Source organism: Archocentrus centrarchus, unplaced genomic scaffold, assembly GCF_007364275.1.
Source record: "Archocentrus centrarchus isolate MPI-CPG fArcCen1 unplaced genomic scaffold, fArcCen1 scaffold_29_ctg1, whole genome shotgun sequence".
NCBI classification, from domain to species: Eukaryota; Metazoa; Chordata; class Actinopteri; order Cichliformes; family Cichlidae; genus Archocentrus; species Archocentrus centrarchus.
In genome coordinates, this window is record NW_022060258.1 from 1550618 (window position 1) to 1572278 (window position 21661).

General features: G+C 39.6%; 1 protein-coding gene across 1 annotated transcript in view; it reads left to right on the forward strand.

Annotated features, from left to right (window-relative positions):
- The window catches only part of fhit (fragile histidine triad diadenosine triphosphatase), a 324470-nt gene that overhangs the window by 13793 nt on the left and 289016 nt on the right, over nt 1–21661 (forward strand). The window contains exons 2-3 of the mRNA XM_030723868.1: nt 2274–2359; nt 18242–18341. The gene's annotated coding sequence lies outside the window, so the exon portion shown is untranslated. The remainder of the gene's footprint in view (nt 1–2273; nt 2360–18241; nt 18342–21661) is intronic.

Sequence of the window (21661 nt, forward strand, 5' to 3'; positions counted from 1 at the left end):
TCTATGTCCACCCCACTAACTTTCACAGGCTGTAGAGGGGGCCTTAATATTAATCTCAGAGGTGTTCAGAATGTTTGTGAGTGTTTTTTGTGACTTCAGTCACTGATACACGCCACAAAGCCAGTGAGTATTTCTGGATGTGTCAGGACTCAGAATTGTATTTGAAGTCTGTTGTATACAGTGTGAAAAGAAATGGAGCCAGGACAGTCCCCTGTGGAGCCACTGTGCTGCTCATTAATGTCCCAGAAACACAGTTTTCAACCTGACAAACTGTGGCCTTTCTGTCAAGTAGTTTGTGATCCAGAAAACAAAGGAAGAATCTACACCCATCTCTGTCAAATTGTCTTTGAGTATATTTGGTTAGATTGTATTGAAAGTGTGTAAATGATGTTGAGCATCATTTACTCCAAGGTGTTGTTTGTATGCAAACTGCAGGGGATCAAGTTTGTCTTTGACCTCAAGACTCAGTAGGTATATAATCAGCCGTTCCAAGGTTTTCATGATGTGTGATGTAAGGGCCACTGGTCTGTGGTCATTTATTTCAGCTGGACACTTTATTTTTGGTATTGATGCAATACAGGATATCTTCCACAGTGCTGGCACCACCCCAGCTTTAGACTCAGGTTAAAGATCCTGTGGAGAGGTTGACACAGTTGGGCAGTACAGTTCTTAAGCAGCCTCTGACACACATCATCAGGACCAGCAGCCTTCTCAGAGCATAATTTTCCTAGGTCCAATCTCAGCCATATCTCCGTGACAGACAAGGGTTGAAGGAACAGGTGTAAGGGGGAAGTAGCTGCCACCGTAGAGGTGCAAGGAGATGGGGTCGCTGTGGCAGAGAAACACACTTGTGGAGGAGAAGAGTGAGCAGCACTGAAGATGCACACGTTGTGGCGAATTAGAAGAAGACTGAAGAGCAGCAGTGGAAGTGGGTGTGACCGCAGAGCCAAATCTATTGAAGAACAGATTGAGTTCGTCAGCTCTTTCCACTTCACGCATAAGTTACTTGTGATCCAGGGTTTGTTATTGTGGTAACAGCCCACAGTTTTTGTAGGTATGACTGTGTCTCTACAGAAGTTACTGTACTCAGTAAAGCAATCAACCTATCTGCCAATGTCCACACTGCTCTCATCTGTTTCAAGCAGCACATTCCAGTCTGTGCATGCAAAGCAGTCCCTTTGAGCCTCAGTAGCATCAGGTCTCCATTTCCTGTCTGTGAGTTTAGTTGCAGGATGTCTCTGCACACAGTTTGTAACATGTCTGCAGAAAAACCAAGTTGTGGTCTGATCTGCCAAGTGGTGGTAAGACAGTAGCTCCTTAAGTTGCTTTGACATTGGTGTACAGCAGATCAAGGGTTTTATTTTCTCTGGTAGGACAGTCAACAAATTGTATGAATCCAGTCAAGTGAGAGGAGAGAGAAACATGATTGATGTCTCCTGAAATCGGGTTGATAAGTGATGACGTAGAATTCCATTTCCGGGTCCAAACTGTCATGTGATCAATATGCTGTGTCCGTGGTTGTTTTAACCTATCAGTGAATGCATGAGTCAGTCTGCTGTAGAAGTAGGCTGCACATTACACTTTCTATCATAGCTTCTGGGTGGCAAGAAATCAATATCTGATAGATATTATTATTATTATTTTTTATTATTATTATTAGTAGTAGCAGTAGTAGTAGCGGCAGCAGCAGTATATAGAGGGTGCAGCAAGAAGGTCCTGGGATTGAATCCAGTCTTGGGTCTTTCTATGTGAAGTTTGGATATTTGCCTCATGTCTGTGTGGGTTCTCTCTGAGGACTCCAGAGTCCTGGAAGGCCACCATAAACACAGTAAGGTATTTGAGATTATTATCATAAGGATTTTCAGTTTATTATGGAACTTTGTCAGAACATTAGATGTTGACAGCCGCAGTATATCTAGGTAATGGAAATCACTGAAAACATAACCATCCATGTTATCAGGGTTCTTCAGTTCCTATAGTTCTCAATACTATATGAAAGGAGAAGTAACAGACAATTGGAGAAGAAGGCTGCTTGCGGTAAAAATTCCTCAGCCAATCAAGCCATCAGTGTGTGCATCTACATCCATGCATACTGCACAAGATCAGAGGAGCTGTCAAATGATTTTCACCATGAGGTCATAAGGTCAATGTGGAGAGTGGGGAATGGGGAATGGCCGGACCTCAAGCTGAATATCAATGCACCACCTCTCCTCCCGTCTTGGTTCTTACATTTACATCAAAAATAACATCCATCCTACTTTCTCCTCCCACAGGCAAAGAGAGCAGAGCAGCCTGCGTATTCTGTCTCAGCCACAAACGCAAGCAGTCCACTGCACCTCTGACAAGTCATCCTTCGCAGGTAAAGACTACACTGCTAGTGCAATGTGGTTTTGTGATTCTGTGGGACTTGGAAATATAACCAAATAACAGCAAACTGTACCCACTTGACACAAAAATTTGTCTTTTTGTGCTTCATAGCATCCACTGTTGTCTATTCAGAGTACATGAAAATAATACTGCAAAAACAGGAAAACATCTGAAATTGTATTTTTTAAACACATCTCCTGAAGACAGAACATTGTTAAATGTTTCAGTGAGTACTGTCTGTGCTCTACTACTAGACAGAAAAAACCTTTTAAATGTGTTTTTAAAAATGGTTGGCATCAATTTGAAGTGTACACAACTAGTCATTAATACATGCAGACTCACCAGTGGAGTCCTTCAAGGTGGAGGATTCATTCTCAGCAATAAATTAATGCAAATCAGCTGTGGTGAAAACACACTCCTGCGAGGAGCTGTGTGGAAGCAAATGGCTCATTCATCAGTATTTGTGAACTCACAGTGCTTCAAACTGAAGCCCCAGCAATCTACTAAGTGACTATTCTGCCTCCATTCATTTTGAAGAGGAGGGAGTCATTTGTAACACAAACCCCTGCAGCTCTGGGGAAGGAGGGACAGAAATTCACAATAAGGTGATGCACATGTCCTAGGCTGATGACACTCATAGACAATCAGTGATAATAATAATAATAATAATAATAATAATAATAATAATAATAATAATAATAATAATAATAATAATAATAATTGGCAATATTGTTATCTCTATAAACAATCTAATCACTACTGTATGTGGGCATTACACTGTACTGTTTTGGTGGAACCTTTTAATAATCATCCATCCATCCATCCTCCGAGTGAGATATGCCCAGAACACCTCACCCAAGAGGCACCCAAGTGGCATCCTAGTCAGATGCCCAAACCACCTCAACTGGCTCCTTTTGATGTGGAGGAGTAGCAGCTCTACTCTGAGCATTGGCACCATTATTATCTCTTCTGAACAAGAGTGGTTTTTGACACAAACATGGAGAGTTGATCGTAACCCATCTGTTCTACATGGATGACCTAAAGAACTATGGCAAATCAAGCAAAGAACAAAAAGGCCGCATGGCCATCATCAAAGGCTTCAGCAATGATACAGGCATTGAATTTGGTCTAGATAAATGTGCAAAAGTTAAATTCAAGGAAGGAAAATCATCCAACATTGAAAACATTGAGCTTGATCTTGGAACCACAATCCAAGACCTAGAACAAGAAAGAACATACAGATATCTTGGGTGTAGATAAAGGTGATGGAATTCAACATGCAAAGATGAAAGAGAAAATCTGGAAGGAATATTACAGAAGGGTAAGACTGGTGGTAAAATCCTAATTAAATGCTATCAAGAGAATTGGCTCTATCAACACCCTAGCAATCCCAGTTGTCACCTATAGCTTCAACATCATAAACTGGACAAAGGAAGAACCCAAAAAGATGGACATCAAAACAAGAAAATTGCTAATAATGGAGAAACTGCACCACCCCAAAGCAGATGTGGATAGACTATACCTCCATCAAAGCTGCTGGTGCAAAGGTGAAAGGCTTGAAATCAAAAACCTCCACTTTGCTCACACATATGTTTAACAATAGGTTTTTTTTTTTTTTATCATTCATTTAAAAAAAAAAACCACCTAGAACACAAAATTGAAACTGGTGAAACAAAAGAAAGTAAATTGCAAAAAATAAGTAATTTCCTAAAATGTTTAATTTAAACTGTCTCATCATGAACATCTTGTTGTCAGAAAGTCTTCAAGGGAATGGCATTGCACCTACATTTTATAGGTAGCTTTGCTTTACCAAGGCTACACCCTGTGTCAAATGGCAGCACACAAACTGAGCTGTTGATTAGAGGACACTCAGACTAAAGTGAGCTACAGGTAACCATAACCAGTCAAGATGAACACCAGGTTCCATCTAGCTTCTGCTTCTTACTGCTAACAAAGTTCTGCTTACTCTGTGATAAATACATTACTTCATAATAGTAACATGACAGTTTCATTATGGGCTGTTAAGTAAGACTACAGTGAAACACAGTTAAAGTCTGAATCCCATAGATTAAGCCCAACACATGCTCTGTTTGTGCAATTAATACATTGGACTACCAAGCTTCCCACTCTCTGACACATTAACCAGTTTGTTTCTAGTCAAACTAATTTCTTTCAATCATTTTAATTCTGTGTAGTGAGGAAGAGTTGAACCTTTCCATCATCGATGTGCCCTGGAAATTTGCATGTTGGTTCAAAATGTTCTTGGAAAATATGAGAATTCCTGTAAAAATGATTAAAATCCAGTAAAAAAATTTATCACATTGTGATATTAATAATGATCCTGCAGGAAATAATAATAAGCTTGTAACTAAACAAACCCAGAGGTTAGAACTGCAGACTAGAAACTGTAGAGTGTTGGTTTGAGTCCTTGTTGAGGTACTGGCATTTCTGTTCATGACTGGACTACGCTGTGTACTTAGAATACCTATTTGCTCAAATCCATATGTAACAGCTTTATGATCGTTTCTCACAGAAGAACAACAACTCCAGCGGGAATCAATATCTGCACATTTCTTCTGTGCTGCAATATTTAATACATACACAGACAACCAGAACAATAGCTGATCAGCTTTTTAGTGTCTATCTAAATACTTAAAAGGATATACCGACATTAATAAATAAATGTGGACAACAAAAGAAAGAATGATCATCCAGTAGTTAAAGTAAAGCAGAAATAAAAATAAAAGAATAAAGTTATTATCCACTGAAAAAGAAGATGAAACAGGAGAAACGTCCATAGGTTTCCCAACACACTCCCTACCTGCATGGTGTTATTTTTTTATATATGCTTTTGGCACAAAAAAGAAGCAGATTTTCAAGGACAGTCTCCCAACTTGGATATCTTAGGACCATAAATATCTTTAGAGGCACTAAATCAACCAGACCAACATTATCAATCCTCGAGATGTTAGCATGGCTAAAAATCAAAGAGTTCTTTTCTTGCCTTTAAAAAAAAAGAAAAGAAAAAAGAATTTCAAGTAGAAAATAACACAAAGGACAGTTTCATATACAATTCTTGGAAAGTCATAAGAATAACACAATAGCAATAAAGTTCTGTGGTTGGGTCATTGTTAATATTTAACTAAATAAAACACTGGATTTATTTTGTCAATATTTCATTTAAACAGGTTAACTTGTATGGTAACCTGGGGTTACTGCTACCTAGGCTCAAACTCCATCACTTTATTCCCCCTGCACTGAAGTTAATCTCATCTTTGTTGATATGACCTTACAATGTCAGGAGTCGTTCTCCACTTGTGGAGGAGAATGTGGTGAACCGTCCTACAGCAGGTCCTCAGAAAACAGGAAATGGGAACTTCATACTTGCTGCCAGCTAGCTGTGATTGTGATTTGCATCGAAGAGTCCATTAAAACTAAATACATGTATTTGGTGTTTAAAAAGTGTATAGTTGGCAATCAGAGGAAGGAGGTATGAAGTGACGTGCCATAAGGAAGAATGCAGGCTTGAGTGCCTTCATAAGTAGGTCTATATCCACTAATTTTATATACAGTCAGTGTTTTGCATATGTAATTCAGGGTGGGAGGCTTTGTTTGCAACAGTGTGGTTGGCGGTCTCCCTGACCTATAAAGGATCACCTCTTTTTCAAAGTAGCTTGTGAATTTGAACATTAGTGTGTATTTGCTGTGATTGATTGACAGTTAACAATGGTAAGCTTAAGCAACCCCCTACAGCAAAAAGCTGTAACAGTGCATGCTAGGTGTAGTTATAAAACATTTAAGCAGCATGGAAATATGAGCTTGTTAAGGTTCATGTACAGAGTTCATGTTATTGCTGCCATGCAAGATGTGGCATGCTAGTATTTAACTCTTCAGATTTCTCTATTGTGACTCTGAAGAAAACATATGTTTCTAATTGTTGGGCTTCATGAAAGAGTATTATTAAGAAGGAAATATTAAGATCAATTATTTATTTATTTTTTTTTGAGGGGGGGGGGTGTCCCTATGATTTTGACAAAATCCTGTTTGACTTTCTTTTTTTTTTTTGAGTTCCCTAGCAGAACTGAACTGTATGGGTCTTTGCATTATCATTTTTGGGCATCTCTCCCAGCTGGTGAGTTTGTCCATGGCAGTCTGAAAGCAATTCCACTTTTGGGTTCCCAGTTTCCCAGTTTCAAATCAAAACACCACACAGATAATCTTTTGTACTGCACCTGTATATCCGTGATTTGGAGATTGGTTTGGTCTGTTTTTAAATGGAACTGAAATGGCTGCTGCATCTGCCTCTTTCACAAAGAGCTCTGTAAATGATGGTGAGAAGCGGCCAAGCAGTACACTACTGTGGCTGGAGTCCTGATGAGACACTCCATGGCTGCTCTACTGACTGAGCGTATGTTTGAATTCTGTTTTTTATATTTAATCCTTACTCTCAAACCTTTAAACAGCAGCGAGTCAGCAGCTGAGAGAATGAAAACTCAAACTGTCAGAAGCAGGTTATGTTCAGAGTGTCTGAAGCGCCTCGTTTTCACTTAGTGTTATATTTACAGAATGTTTTAAGTGCAATATAGATTCTGTGCTGGGGAAATATGTTTTATAAATGCTGCTTGTTAAGCACAACTGTATGTCGCCTTTTCACAGGAATGTACATGTATTAATTTGGTGATTTAGGAAATGTATAAAATTTTATACTTGATTATAACCTGCTGCTTAGTCTCTTTGACACTGCTAGAAACACAGACACACACCAAGATCACCTGTTCAATCATTCTCATTCTTTCACTTTGGTCTCCACTTTCCCCATCTCCTTTATCTGGCTGTGGGAGAGTAACCTTAAATGTTTAAATGCATCCAGTTTAAAGTTTCAGAGCTCTAATGTGAAGCTGTCAGCTGAGACATAAACAGAAGGACTGAGAGTGCACTCTCAGTTGCAATAAAATTATTAACTGAAATTAAAATGTTTGTTTTACTGCTCTGTGCATTAAATCACCAAATTAATGATTTTCTGCAGCATTCATCTGTTATCCTTGCATTTTACTGTTATATTTTAATGTTCTTTGTAGATTTGTAGATTTACCATTTGATAATATCTCTGCTGTAGGTGGCATAGGGATCATTTTCTTTGGAAGAAAAGTGAAACCTTTGAAACGCCCCTTTTAGTTTGGTCAGACACTGACAACACTACCTCGATCACGTGAACATGCGGGGGGGGGGGGACCGGGGTTAACTTAGAGAGTTGCCAACCAGCTTAATGTGACCATTTATCCTGATCACCACTGTTAGGATAAGTGAATCCAGATAACAGAACAATACCCTGGGTATGCTGAACTTGCTTCATAGCATAGGGCCCAGGCCACCTTTTTAAACTGCTTTATAGTCTAGTTCTGGTACTCTAATTCCCATATATGTGTTTTCAATGGTGAACAGGGCTCAGCACGAGCATTTTGGCTAATGTGAGGCTATGCAGCCCCATATAGATCATGCTGCTATGCACTGTGTTCACTATGTGTGACACTTTTTCATCATAGGCAGTTTTAAGTTTTAACTTCAGCTTTGTTCCGTGCAGTGGGTGAGAAGAGGCTGTTGTGGCAGAACAACTCATGGCTGCTTCACAATGATAATGTGCCTGCTCACAATTCCCCGAGCATCCGATAGTTCCTGGCCAAGAAGAACATCGCTGTGCTGGAGCAACCTCCCATTCACCTAAACTGGTTCCATGTGAGTTTTTATTCTTCTCCAAGCCCAAGCTCAAGGGGGTTATATAGAACATCAGGAACTACAGAGGATGTGATGTGACAGCAGGAGACTTGAGTGTGTCGCTAGCAGAGAAACTTTTCTTTGCTTGCTTTGAGACACCACAGGAACACTAATCTGCCACACTCATTCGCTGACGACACCACAGTGGTGAGACTCACGGGGAGATGAGGCAGCCTACAGAGAGGAGGTCCTGAAGTTGACAGCCTGGTGTTCAGAGAATCACCTGACACTGAACACCATGAAAACCAAAGAAATCATCATCGACTTCAGGAAACACAGGACTGACCCCGCCCCCCTCTACATCAACGGTGAGCGTGTGGAGAAGGTCCACACCTTCAGGTTTCTTGGTGTCCTCATCTCTGCTGATCTCTCTTGGTCAGATAACATCACAGCTGTCATCAAGAAGGCTGAGCAACAACTTCACTTCCTGAGGGTCCTCAGGAAGAACAACTTAGACTCAAACCTGCTGCTGACCTTCTACCACTTGTCCATTGAGAGTCTGCTGACGTACTGTATCACAGTATGGTAAGGCAGCTGCACTGAGGCAGACGGGGAGGCTTCAGAGGGTAGTCAAGACAGGACAAAGAATCATTGGCTGCCCTCTCCCCTCCCTGATGGACATCTACACCTCCCGCTGCCTCAGCAGAGCCAAAAATATCATCGAGGACAGCTCACACCCTGGCTTTGAACTGTTTGACCTGATGCCCTCTGGCAGGCGCTACAGGAGCATCAAAGTCAGAACAAACAGACTCAAGAACAGTTTCTTCATCAGAGCAATCACCACCCTGAACTGTCACACTCACCCACTCTAACTGTGCAATGCCCACATCTCTGTGCAATATTATATCATTCATACTGAACAATATCTATCACTCCTATAATGTGCAATATCCATTCACCAAAGTGCAATACTCACCCATCTTCATGTTTATATGTATATATTTATCTATTTATTTTATTTTTTTATACATTCTATTTTATTTTATATATTTATGTGTGGACTTTCTACAGTGTGGCACTGAAGAACAGTGACCTTCCAACCTCATTGTACATTCTGTATAATGACAAAGACATTCTATTCTATTCTATTCTGTTATAAAGGGGACCCATTTTGAAGACCCAAATCACATTAAAAAGGCCATGACAATACAGCTGCCTGAGGATCCCAGGAGAATCATTCCAGGAGTGCATGGAGACATGGCAGAGAAGGATGTGAAAGTGTTAGACCCCAGGGGGATTACTTCAAAGGGGGAAACCTGTAGTTTATACTTTTTGTGACATCTTTTGTATCTTTTGTGACACCCATTCTGGAACTTTTTTGACACACTTTGTATAAAAGAGAAAAGCGCAGCATGTTAGAGAATGATGTAAATTTTATAGCAAATGTTCTAAGCTTGTAAGTTTCCTGCTGGCCACCACTCATTAGGCAGCAATAATGATTGGAGTCCAGAACCATGCTGCCTTGGGTGCAGTTGTCCTGGAACAGGTCCAGCTTCACCGCTACCTCCTTGCACATTCATCAGGCATGTCAAAACTCTGTCATAAACTCTAGTCAGGAAGATTTCTGAGTCACTGAATAGACACAAAAAGTTTCTGACAGCTGTAAGAGAATTTTTAATTCTGTAAATGCTAACAGAGAGAGTTTCACTTCTTTTCTCTTTAAACCAAACAAAAACATAAAACAGGAGATCCTCTCATTAGAAAGTGGTATAGCAGACATTCAACTGTGTGGTCATTCATGTCCGACTGTTTCCCCTTCATCCATCAAATTTTCTAACTTCTCTTCAAACTGCAGAAAATTTTAGCAAACTTACAGAATGTTATTTCATCTCTGTTTGCCTGTTGTGAAAAGGTTACTAATTAAAAAGTTAAGAAATGTGTCAATCATCTACATTCTGTAGTTAATATAAGTGCAAGTGTAAGGTGTAGCAATTCTTGCTCACACTGTACTTCATGCTTCTTTGTCCCCCCTTGGCTTAAATTATATTTAAGTCTCACAGCTTTCAGTAGATAAGCATGTTTTAATGAAGTACGAACAACCACAACTTGCATAAACAGATTTATTTATTATTCTTGTTTGTTAATTTTTCAACTTTCACTTTTTTTGTCTCTATTTTATGACTGTCTTTTCTGACTTTTATTTTTTTTTTAGGCTTTTTTTCTTTTTTGGGCTGTCTAGATGCTATATGTATAAAAACAGGTAGAAGTGTGTGCCTTGCCAGGAGCAACTGCATGCTTTCAGCTATGTAAGTCTGGCAGGTGCATCATGGACCACAACAAGAGTGTCATTTTTGACATGTGGATTCTAAGATGTCAGTCCAGTCATTCCTCAACCATAGTCAAACTACTGAAAAAGGTAGACATGCTTATTATGGCAGACTTTAGACGAGAAACAGAGCAGTGTAATCATGCTCTGATGTGTTGGTGTTCATTGAAAATATAGAGGGACTATCCAGGGTTCAGACCAGGAATCAGAGTTGAGGTTTTACATGCCTGCAGCGTCTTTTCTCCTGCCATCCCCGAAAAACCCAATCTGCATAGAAACCCTGCTCTCCAACCACCAAAAAACAAACCTAAAACTAGCAAAAAAAATTTAAGCATAAAAATTCACAAAACAAGAGGTGCATCCTCAACTGCACCAAATAGTAAAATAGTTAAATGTGGATTATTAAACATTAGCTCTCTGTTCTAAGTGCTTGTTAGTAAATGATTTAACAATTAATCAATGTATTGATTTATTCTACCTAACAGAAACCTGGTTACAGCAGGATGAATATGTTAGTTTAAAATAATCAAAACCCCGTAGTCACACTGTCAGACTGTTCAAAGCACAGGCCGAGGAGGAGGAGTGTCAGCAATCTTCCATTCCAGCTTATTAATTAATTATAGACCCAGACAGAGTTTTAATTCACTTGAAAACCTGACTCTTAGCCTTGTCCACCCTGATTGGAAAACGGAAAAAAAAAAAAAACAGTTTTGTTATTTATCCATACTAATTTAGAGTTTCTATCTGAAATCTCAGACGTTTTTTCTGGTGCTGAAAATGACAGCCACAGCACTGCATTTAATCTTTTATTAGACACAATTGTCTTCTCTCGAAATGTAAATGACCCCACCCTCCACTTTAATCACACTTTGGACCTTGTTCTAACATACAGTATGGCATAAAAACTGAACATTTATAGAATAGAAAAGAGAACTTTTATTGTCATCATACATGTAGAATGATGAAAATCTAGCAGCTGCCACAGTTCAGTGCCTTTTCTTTATAAAAACCTAAAAAACAAGATATTCTAAAACCAGTATGTATATGCTACAAAGAACCGGAGAATAATTGAAAGAAAGGAAGGACACACACACACACACACACACACACACACACACACACACACACACACACACACACACACGTATACGCCTGCTAATTTAGTGATGTGAACAGTTGGATAATATTGTGTATGTAATAATATGTGATAATGGTTGATCCTACAGTGTCATTGAAGGCACCTGGATCTGATTGACCCTTGTGAATTGATGATGAGAGAGTGTGGATTCCTCTAGTCTGTGTTAAGATGCTCTGGAAACAAGCTGCATGTTTACCTGCAGCTATTGTTAATAAACATTCCTTAAGCAACACGTCACTGTGTTATCCTTGTGCGTCTACGAAGACCTGAAACAAGACAAGCTCCTGGGATGTTATGTTTAATAGGAAGCCCAAAATTGTCCTTTGGCTATCCTTTTTCCTCTACAAACAGGCTACATCTGTTACAAGTATCGTTACTGCAAAAGGAGGCCAAGGAGTAACTAAACGTCCGACTGTTTCCCCTTCATCCATCAAATTTTCTAACTTCTCTTCAAACTGCAGAAAATTTTAGCAAACTTACAGAATGTTATTTCCTCTCTGTTTGCCTGTTGTGAAAAGGTTACTAATTAAAAAGTTAAGAAATGTGTCAATCATCTACATTCTGTAGTTAATATAAGTGCAAGTGTAAGGTGTAGCAATTCTTGCTCACACTGTACTTCATGCTTCTTTGTCCCCCCTTGGCTTAAATTATATTTAAGTCTCACAGCTTTCAGTAGATAAGCATGTTTTAATGAAGTACGAACAACCACAACACCTGAAACAAGACAAGCTCCTGGGATGTTATGTTTAATAGGATGCCCAAAATTGTCCTTTGAGCTCCCTTTTTTCCTCTACTTCCACCATAGCCATGCCTGATGATAGATTGCAAATTGTGGTCAAATAACACTATAGTGCAGCGATCTAGCCAGAGGGGGGGGTGGGGTGGGATCAGAGGCTGGAGCCTATCCCAGCTGTCATGGGGGTGGTGGAAGAAATGAAATAAAAAAATAACTTTAAGGGCAGACTTTGTATTATATTTTTGAGTTTGAGATCACTGGTCTAAGTAAATATCAGCATTACTGAAAGCAGCCAAACATAAATATGTGTCTTTGCGATGGTTATGAATAATTTTGTCACTGATGGTTAAAATTTTATTTGTGAAGAAAGTCATGGAGTCATTACTATTTAAGGTTAAAGGAATGCTCGGCTCAACAGAGCTCTGACTCTTTGTCAGCCTGGCTACAGTGCTGAAAAGTAACCTGGGGTTGGGGTCAGGGTTTTTCAGGAAATCAGAATCAGAAATACTTTGTTGATCCCAGAGGGAAATTTCAGATATTGTGAAGTCTTCAGTTTCTATGCCATATGTCAGAATAAGATCCAGAGTATGATTAAAGTGGTGCGTGGGGTTATTTACATTTTGAAAGAAGCCAACTGAATCTAAAAATAGATTAAATGTAGTGTTGAGGGTGTCATTTTCAACATCTACATGTATGTTAAAATCTGAACTGAGCACTAAATCAGATAAAAAGTGGAGAAATCAGACAGAAATGATAGATAATAACGAATAAAACAGATTTTTAAATTTTCCAGTTAAGGTGAATAAAGCTGAGTCAGGCTTTCAAATGGTTAATTAATAAGCTGGAATGGAAGATTGCTGCTACTCCTCCTCCTCGACCTGTGCTTCTAGCATTCTGACAGTTACTGTGACTCGGGGATGTTGATTCATTGAAACTAACATATTTATCCTACTGTAACCAGGTTTCTGTAAGGCAGAATAAATCAACATGTTGATCAACTATTAAATCATTTACTAACATGGACTTAAAAGAGACAGACCTAATGTTTAATAATCCACATTTAACTGTTTTACTGTTTGGTGCAGTTGAGGATGCAATATTGTTTTTTATTTTTGAATTTTTATCCTTAAGTTGTTTTTTGCTGGTTTTTGGTGTGTTTTTTTTGGTGGTCTGAGAGCAGGCGCTGTCTCTATGGGGAGGGGTTTTTGGGGGGAATGGCAGGAAGAGAGAACCTGCAAGCTGTAAGACTGCAGCTCTGCTTCCTGGTCTCAGTTCTGGATAGTCATTGTGTAGGGGGTTATTAATTTAATGCAGATTTCTAGAAATGAGAGCTGCTCCATCCAAAGTGGGATGGATGCCGTCTCTTCTAACAAGACCAGGTTTTCCCCAGAAAGTTTCCCAATTATCTATGAAGCACACATCATTTTTTGGACACCACTCAGACGCCCACCAATTTAAACAGAACATGCGGCTAAACATATCGCTCCTGGTCCGACTGGGGAGGGGTCCAGAGAAAACTACAGAGTCTAACATTGTTTTTGCCAAGTTACACACCGAGTCAATATTAATTTTAGTGACCTCTGATTGGCGTAACTGGGCATCATTACTGCCGACGTGAATAACGATCTTACCAAATCTACATTTAGCCTTAGTCAGCAGTTTCAAATTTCCTTGAATGTTGCCTGCTCTGGCCCCTGAAAGATGATCGATTCTGGTGACTCTGGTGTCTCTAGCTTAACGTTTCTCAAAACAGAGTCACCAATAACCACAGTTTGTTCCTCTGTGGGTGTGTTGCTGAGTGGGGAAAAATATAGACGTGAACGAGTTGGTGGTGTACCGGGGGCTTCTGTTTAGGACTACGCTTCCTCCTCACAGTCACCCAGCCAACTTGCTTTCCCAGCTGCTCGGGATCTGCTTTGGTAGAGTTAATGGTGGCTAAGCTACAGAGGTCCACACTGACTACAGGATTTTATGGTGCAAACCCAAATCTTCAATTCACTCAGCCTTGTCTCCAGAGCTACAAACAGGCTACATCTGTTACAAGTATCGTTACTGCAAAAGGAGGCCAAGGAGTAACTAAACATCTGACACACAGTGCAGGAAAGTGCAGGAGGGACAGGAGAAGAAGCTGCTAGTGAGTGGACTAAGAGATAAGCTAAAAACTATGCTAAGCTGGCAAATTCCTGAAGACACTGTAAGTGAATAATGTGGATATATTTTGCAAGTGAGTCAGCAGAGAGTGTGCTTTGGATAAATCATGTGAAGATTACACTGTGATGTATGTTGTTATCTAGATTTGAGAACATTTCTATGGTGGCTTTGTACATTATTCAATATTTATTTGTTCTTTGTATCTACTTACAGCAGCTGGTTAGGGTTAGGGGAATATGTTCACAGTGACTTCAAAATGGATATGTTTATTTACATTTAATCAAAATCTTTCCCTAACTTTCACCATTCCATCCTGGAGGTCCCTGTACTGAGACCAAGCTGTATCTGTAATCAAAGCACAACCTGATGCCATTGCCAAGAGTTCTATTACTGGACCTTAAAATGGGTGTAACACATTCATTTCTGTTGCACTGATTTTGAGAGTTGTAATAAAATGTTTTTACAACAGGTTCAATAGCATGAGACCCTACTCCACCTCATTGTGTTAGTTTACCTGATTATATTTGATCGTCTGAAAATGGGGTGTTACTGTGTGTAAAAAATAGCTGTAATTCCTAAATAGTTATTGTAATGCTTTTGTTCAACTTCCTCAATTAAAACTGAGCATTGGCACTTCAAAAACATCTTCATTGTCTGGGAAAACTTGTCATTGCCAAAATACTTATGGACCTGACTGCATGCTACGGAGGGAAAGTTTGCTGGGAGATCAAGTGGATCGAATCCATGCCATTCTAACCCAGTGGGATTGTTCTGTTCCTGAATGGCAATGTCCCAGTATTATGAGGGTCACTGAATGGTTTGAAGGAAGATTATGGAAATTTGGAACCAAAATGTTACACTGCTCTGTTCACCTCAATCATCAATAGTCCTAGACTTGGAGAATCAGTTGAAAAAATCATTGAAGCTGTTCTGACAGCAGCTGGTTTCATTACATCTTACTATGATGGGGAGAAGGTCATTCAGTTTTGAGGTGGCTATAGCTTAGAACAGGGGTCGCCAACTCCAGCCCTCAAGAGCCAGTGTCCTGCAGGTTTTAGATGTGTCCCTGATCCAACACACCTGAATCACATATAGAAGTCATTAGCAGGACTCTGGAAAACTTGACTGCATACTGAAGAGGTAAATCAGCCATTTGATTCAGGTGTGTTGGATCAGGGACACATCTAAAACCTGCAGGACACCAGCTCTCGAGGCCTGGAGTTGGCCACCCCTGGCTTAGAAGGTCACCTACTAGTCAGAAAGTTGGTGGTTTGATCCTCCAGTCTGCCTGCCATTGTATCCTTGGGCAAGACTGAACCCCAAGTTGCTTTCCGCTGCATTTATTGGAGTTTGAATGTTAGATAGAAAGCACTTAGGCATAGAAAAAGTGCTTGCATGAATAAGGTTGAATCAGGCATGTTGTATAAAGTGCTTTTAGTTCTCAGGTAGAAAAGCGCTATATAAGAACCAGTCCATTTACCATTTGTTCTTGGCTTTTTGTTGAAAATATTTCTAGTAGAGCATATTACTTGGGTCTGTACAGTGTGTTTCTAGGACTTGTGTGATGGGTCATTCCCTGATGTTTTCCCCAATAAAAATGACTAAGGACAAAATTAAAAAATCCTTCCCCGTTAACTTGAAGACTTATCTAATTTCGTATCTGCTACATATTCACTCTCTCTTTCTCTCTGTCTTTTTCTGTCTCTTCTCCCTGGGTGTCCTCTCCCATCACTCTAATCAGCCCTTTTAATTACTTTCGCTATCGGCCAATCAACGCTTCTGTGACACCCCTAGGAGTCTCTGACTGGAAAAGGAAAGGAATGGAAAGGAAATGCAAAGCCTTATGGCAGGCAAGGGGCTCATCAGAAGGGCTATGGGGAGGCTTGGGGCTGTGGTAATATGAGGCCTTTGCCAGTGTATAAGCAGCAGTGCCAGCTCTTTTTTCTGCCTGCTGGGCTGCTGATGTCATAATAAGTGGGCTCTTTCCAGCACTATCCTCCAACACTTCAGGACAGTTAAAATTGGCTAAATAGGTGCTCAAGGTGTTTGGTCTCATATGAGGTGCACGCCAAGGCAGTTTTATTTGCTAGACACTTGGTTTCTCTCATAGATTTATAGAGTTCCATCGCTATTAACTCCACCAAAATCAAAAATGTATCAGAGAGGTACAACTGGAAAAGGGAATTTTTATACAGCTGAAAAGATTAATCAACTGTTATTGACAAGGAAGGAGGATACTTTTAGCCCCAGCTTTTATTAGAAAGCATTACATTTTCATTGTTATGCAGATGGTACCCAGCTTTATCTATCCGTGAAGCCAGATGACACACATAAATTAGTTCAACTGCAGGAATGTCTTAAAGACACGAAGGCCTGGATGACCTCTGAATTTCCTGCTTCCAAATTTAGATAAAACTGAAGTTATTGTACTTATTAATCTCTGGCTCTCTTTCCCAGCATGTTTTTGTCCTGTCTCCCTCCCCTCACCCCCAACTGGTCAAGGCAGTTGACTGCCCCCTGAGCCTGGTTCTGCCAGAGGTTTCTTCCTGTTAAAAGGAAGATTTTCCTTCCTACTGTTGCCAAGTCCTAATCATTGTATAGTCTTTACAATATAAAGCGCCTTGAGGCAACTGTTGTGATTTGGAACTATATAAATCAAACTGAATTGAATTGAATTGAATTGAACTTGTTTAAGGACTAAATTTGTTTAACCCCACTATAAGAAATTACTTTGGTCTCCATAGGTAATTTCCACTTCGTGGCATTTGACATGACACTGAAATTATGTTGAGACTTAACACAGTGGGTGTTGTTACAGGTGGGTGCTAAAACAGGATACTATAGATGATGATTAGCAGGCAGCTATTGACAGCCATCAGGTAGTGTCATTAAAATTATACCAGAATTAAATTCTGGCATCATGCACTTTATCTTATGTGGTCTTTGAGGCCTTTTGGTGTTGCTGAGCTGGCCAGTGCATTCATTCTTTTTAAGAACGTACCAGATTGATGATTTGACCGCTTCTAAAGTTTATTTCTCTGATAGATGTACTTTGTTTTTTTCAGCCTGCCTCACTTGAACTAATATCTCTTTGACCTCATATTCAAAATTACACTGAAAATCTATAAAATACAAGTTCAACAGTTTCAGTCTACTTCATTTGTCATGAAAAAAGAGGGAACAGGTTTCAGCTAGCCATGAAATTGCTTGCTTGTTAGTTTTGTAAAAGCCCTTGAATTGCTGAAAGTCTATACTTCAATCACATGATTGTTTGATTTGAATCTACTGTGGTGGTGTACAGAGGCAAAAATACCAAATGAATATATCTTTGTCCAGCAAATTATGGCTCTAACTGTAATAACTGCACATACTAATGATGCACTATGATTATATTGGTGTATTTCTTTTTTGTTTCATATAAATAGGAAATGAAACAGGAAGTTTTTTCCCCATCTGTGTTTCTGCCTGGATTCTTGCATTGCACCTTGTACTTGTATTCCATTTCCTTCATTACTCATACCCTAGACCTCAGTGCACATTTGATTTAATGTAAAAATTCTATAATGTACTTGGTTGATTACTTGGTAATGAGCTACAGGTGGAGTAATACACCAGTTTGGATCTGTCAGAGGCCATTTCTGATCTCTGTCAATAGTGAAGTGACTTATTGCCAGAGTGCTGTTGTCACACAGGCTTCATCCTTAGTCAGTCAGCATAACATCCTGGCTCATGACCCCCATATGTTTATGACAGTCAAATCTTATTAGTCCACTGTACCATACAATAATTAAAGTTTCCTTTTATTTTTCAGTTCCCTTCCCCTAGCCTGAGCATCAATTCTCTCCATCCGATCCTCCATCCTTCCAGTAATTATCCATCTGTAAGGCTGTGGGAGTCAGCTGAGGTTGAAGGTAAGAGTATTTACGGAGTCATGCAACAATAAAATTGGTTTAGTTTTCCTTTCTTTTTTTCTTTTAAGGATTGTAGGAGAGTTGATAACAGGTTGAGTAAACATTAGCTATTGTATTCAAATTATCTTCCTCAATTTAAACCACTGCACACACTGCTGGCCTAATAACACAGCCAACTACTTTACTGTGTTCAGTGGTGTAGCAATATGCAGACATGGAACATTTTATAGGACAGCACCACATTGTTATCTAGTGAATACTGTTTCTTGATATTTTCTAATGAGCAGACTGGAGACACTGAGATTTAGGGAACTATAGGTTGTGATGATTTCGATTTATTATTTGTTTAAACACCCAAACCACCAGCAGCAGTTTATTGAACTTACACTAGTGAATGGGAATGCCTTCATGTGGAGCAGAATACCAGATGCCAAACTCCACACAAAAGGTCAGACTAGACAGCACATTTGAACCTTCTTGTGGTGAGGTGACAGTGGTAACCATTGCATGACCATGTTACCTGAACTGGGAAGTCAAGGATTGTTTTTCCATGATTTGGAATAGTCCTTTCACACTAGTTGCTTTTTTTTTTTTAAGCCCTGATTCCCCCTTAGTTCCCTAATGTTTGATGAAAATGCTGATACATTAACTACACAATGAGGCCTCAACTAGTGCACTCCAGTAGAACAGCCCTGTCTGCATGCAGGTTCTCATGTTTTGCTTTTGTTTAAACTGTTTCAGAAATCTTTAGTCATTTTTGAAGCTGTAGATTCTCAAAGATGGGATCTATTATTTATACTTTGTGTAACCTGTTTGGTGATTACATTTTCAAAAGAATGCTCTGTTTTGCTCTGATGTAGAGTTCACTGGCTTAGTGTGACATTATTTCTTCTTGTAAAGAATTAATTGGTCAATAAGTGGAAGAGACGTGGTGAAGAAGTGAGAGATGCATCACTGAGAGGAGTGGCTGCTGTTTCAGATGGAATTCAGATGTAATATTTTCACTCAGCATTCAAATTTACTTCTACAATATATCTATAATATCTTTGCTGATGTTGGCTAGTTGTCGTGATGCACATTGCTGTCTGTTGAGGCATACACTGATCAAGTAAAACATTATGACCACCTGCCTAATATTGTGTTGGTCCCCCTTTTGCTGCCAAAACACTCCTGGCCCACTGAGGCATGGAGTCCACTCTCTGAAGTTGTGCTGTGGTATCTGCAGCAGATACTTTAAGTCCTGCAAGTTGAGAGGTGGGGCTTCCATGGATCAGACTTGTTTGTCCAGAACATCCCACAGATGCTCAATTGGATTCAGATCTGTGGAATTTGGAGGCCAAGTCAACACCTCAAACTCGTTGTTGTGCTCCCTTTTCCTGAACCATTTTTGCTTTGTGTTGCGGTGCATTATGCTGCTGAAAGAGGCCACGGCCATCAGGGAATACCATTTCCATTAAAGGGTGTACATGGTCTGCAACAATGCTTAGGTAGGTGGAACATTTCAAAGTAATGGCAGGACCCAAGGTTTCCCAGCAGAACATTAGCCAAAGCATCACACTGCTTCCACCGGTTTGCCTTCTTCCCATAGTGCATCTTGGTGCCATGTATTTCCCAAGTAAGCGATGCACACGCACCCAGCCATCCACTTGATATAAAAGAAAATGTGATTCATCAGACCAGGCCAACTTCTTCAGTTGCTCCTTAGTCCAGTTCTGATGCTCACGTGCCCATTGTTGGAGCTTTCGGCTGTGGACATGGGCACCCAGACTGGCCTGCGGTTATGCAGTCCCATACACAACAAACTGTGATGCACTGTGTATTCTGGCACTTTTCTGTCAGAACCAGCATTAACATTTTTGCAATTTGAGCTACAGTAGCTTACAGGGGCCAGTCTTCGCTCTCCACGTGGATCACTTAGCCTTGGCCAACCATTACCCTGTCGCTGCTTCAACACTGTTCCTTCCTTGGAACATGTTTGATAGAAACTGACCACTGCAGATCAGGAACACCCCACGAGAACTGTAGTTTTGAAGATTATCTAGCCATCACAATTTGGGTCTTGTCAAAACTTGCTTAAATCCTTATGCTGCCCATTTTTTCTTCTTCTGAAACATCAACTTTGAGGACAAAATGTTCACTTGCTCCCCAATATATCCCACACAGTAACAGGTGCCATGATGAAGAGATGTGTTATTCACTTCATTTGTCAGTGGTCTTCATGTTATGCCTGATGAGTGTAAGTGCCCACTACTACTTGATGGTACTAGTTAGATACAGTAGTTCACCAGGATAGAGCAGTGTAGTTGAACAAGCAAGTTGCTATGCTAGTTAAAGTATTTTCAGTTTTAGATAGTTTAACATGACAGCTAAACACTCTATATATCTGTTTAGCTATCCATTCTTTGCACCACTGACCTCTCTGAGTTTTTCCCAAGTAAAATCCTTAATATGGCTATAATGTGAAACATGTGTCAACACTGTGTCAATGGCATGATCCTTGCTATTAAACATAACATTTATCCATGATATAGCTGGTTAAACCTTCCCATTGTTTCTTCATACATTGGCTCCAGATATTGGTTACCCATCTATGTGATTACAATTAAGTTATTTATATTTTCCACAAAAGAAAAAGAATGAGGAACTCCTAACAAGTGGATCAAATTGAAAATTGTGTATTAATAAAGACCCTTTCATCAGTCCAGACAATAGCAGCTAATTTTAATTGTTCAGTCTACCTGAGGAACATCAGTGAAGATCAACACATTTAACAAATCCAGGCTGACTCTGCTTTCTGTCAGTCTGGATAATCTTAATTCAGTCAGCTGCTTGTTTGTGCTACACTGTGATTCACTCACTCTCAGCAGAGTGCAATGGGCTTCTTTTTGATTGGATCTGTAACTGGAGTACATTGGGTGGCATATACCAATTAAAGAACCAATAAAATGTTGTTCTTCTCGTGCTACACTTTATGCAGTCTGTCTTTGAAAAAGCAATTTTCATTTAAAACAAGCTTGTAAAGCTTCTTCCTATATTACTCAAAATGTATGCTTTCATCTAGAATTCATGTGTTATCTGAATTCATGTATTATTAGAATTCATATATTATTTATACATATTTTTTGTTTTAATGTAGAAATTACATAAAATGCATTGTGCTACACTTGTAAACACTTGCCTTGAATAATATACATTAGAAGTCACCTAAGTGGATTTGCTAACACAAATATTGTAATCTCATATTTTTGCTCATAAGTGCAAGTTTGTAGCTTACGCTTGACCCCTACACTTGCCATGATTGTCTCCGGTGAAATGAAATG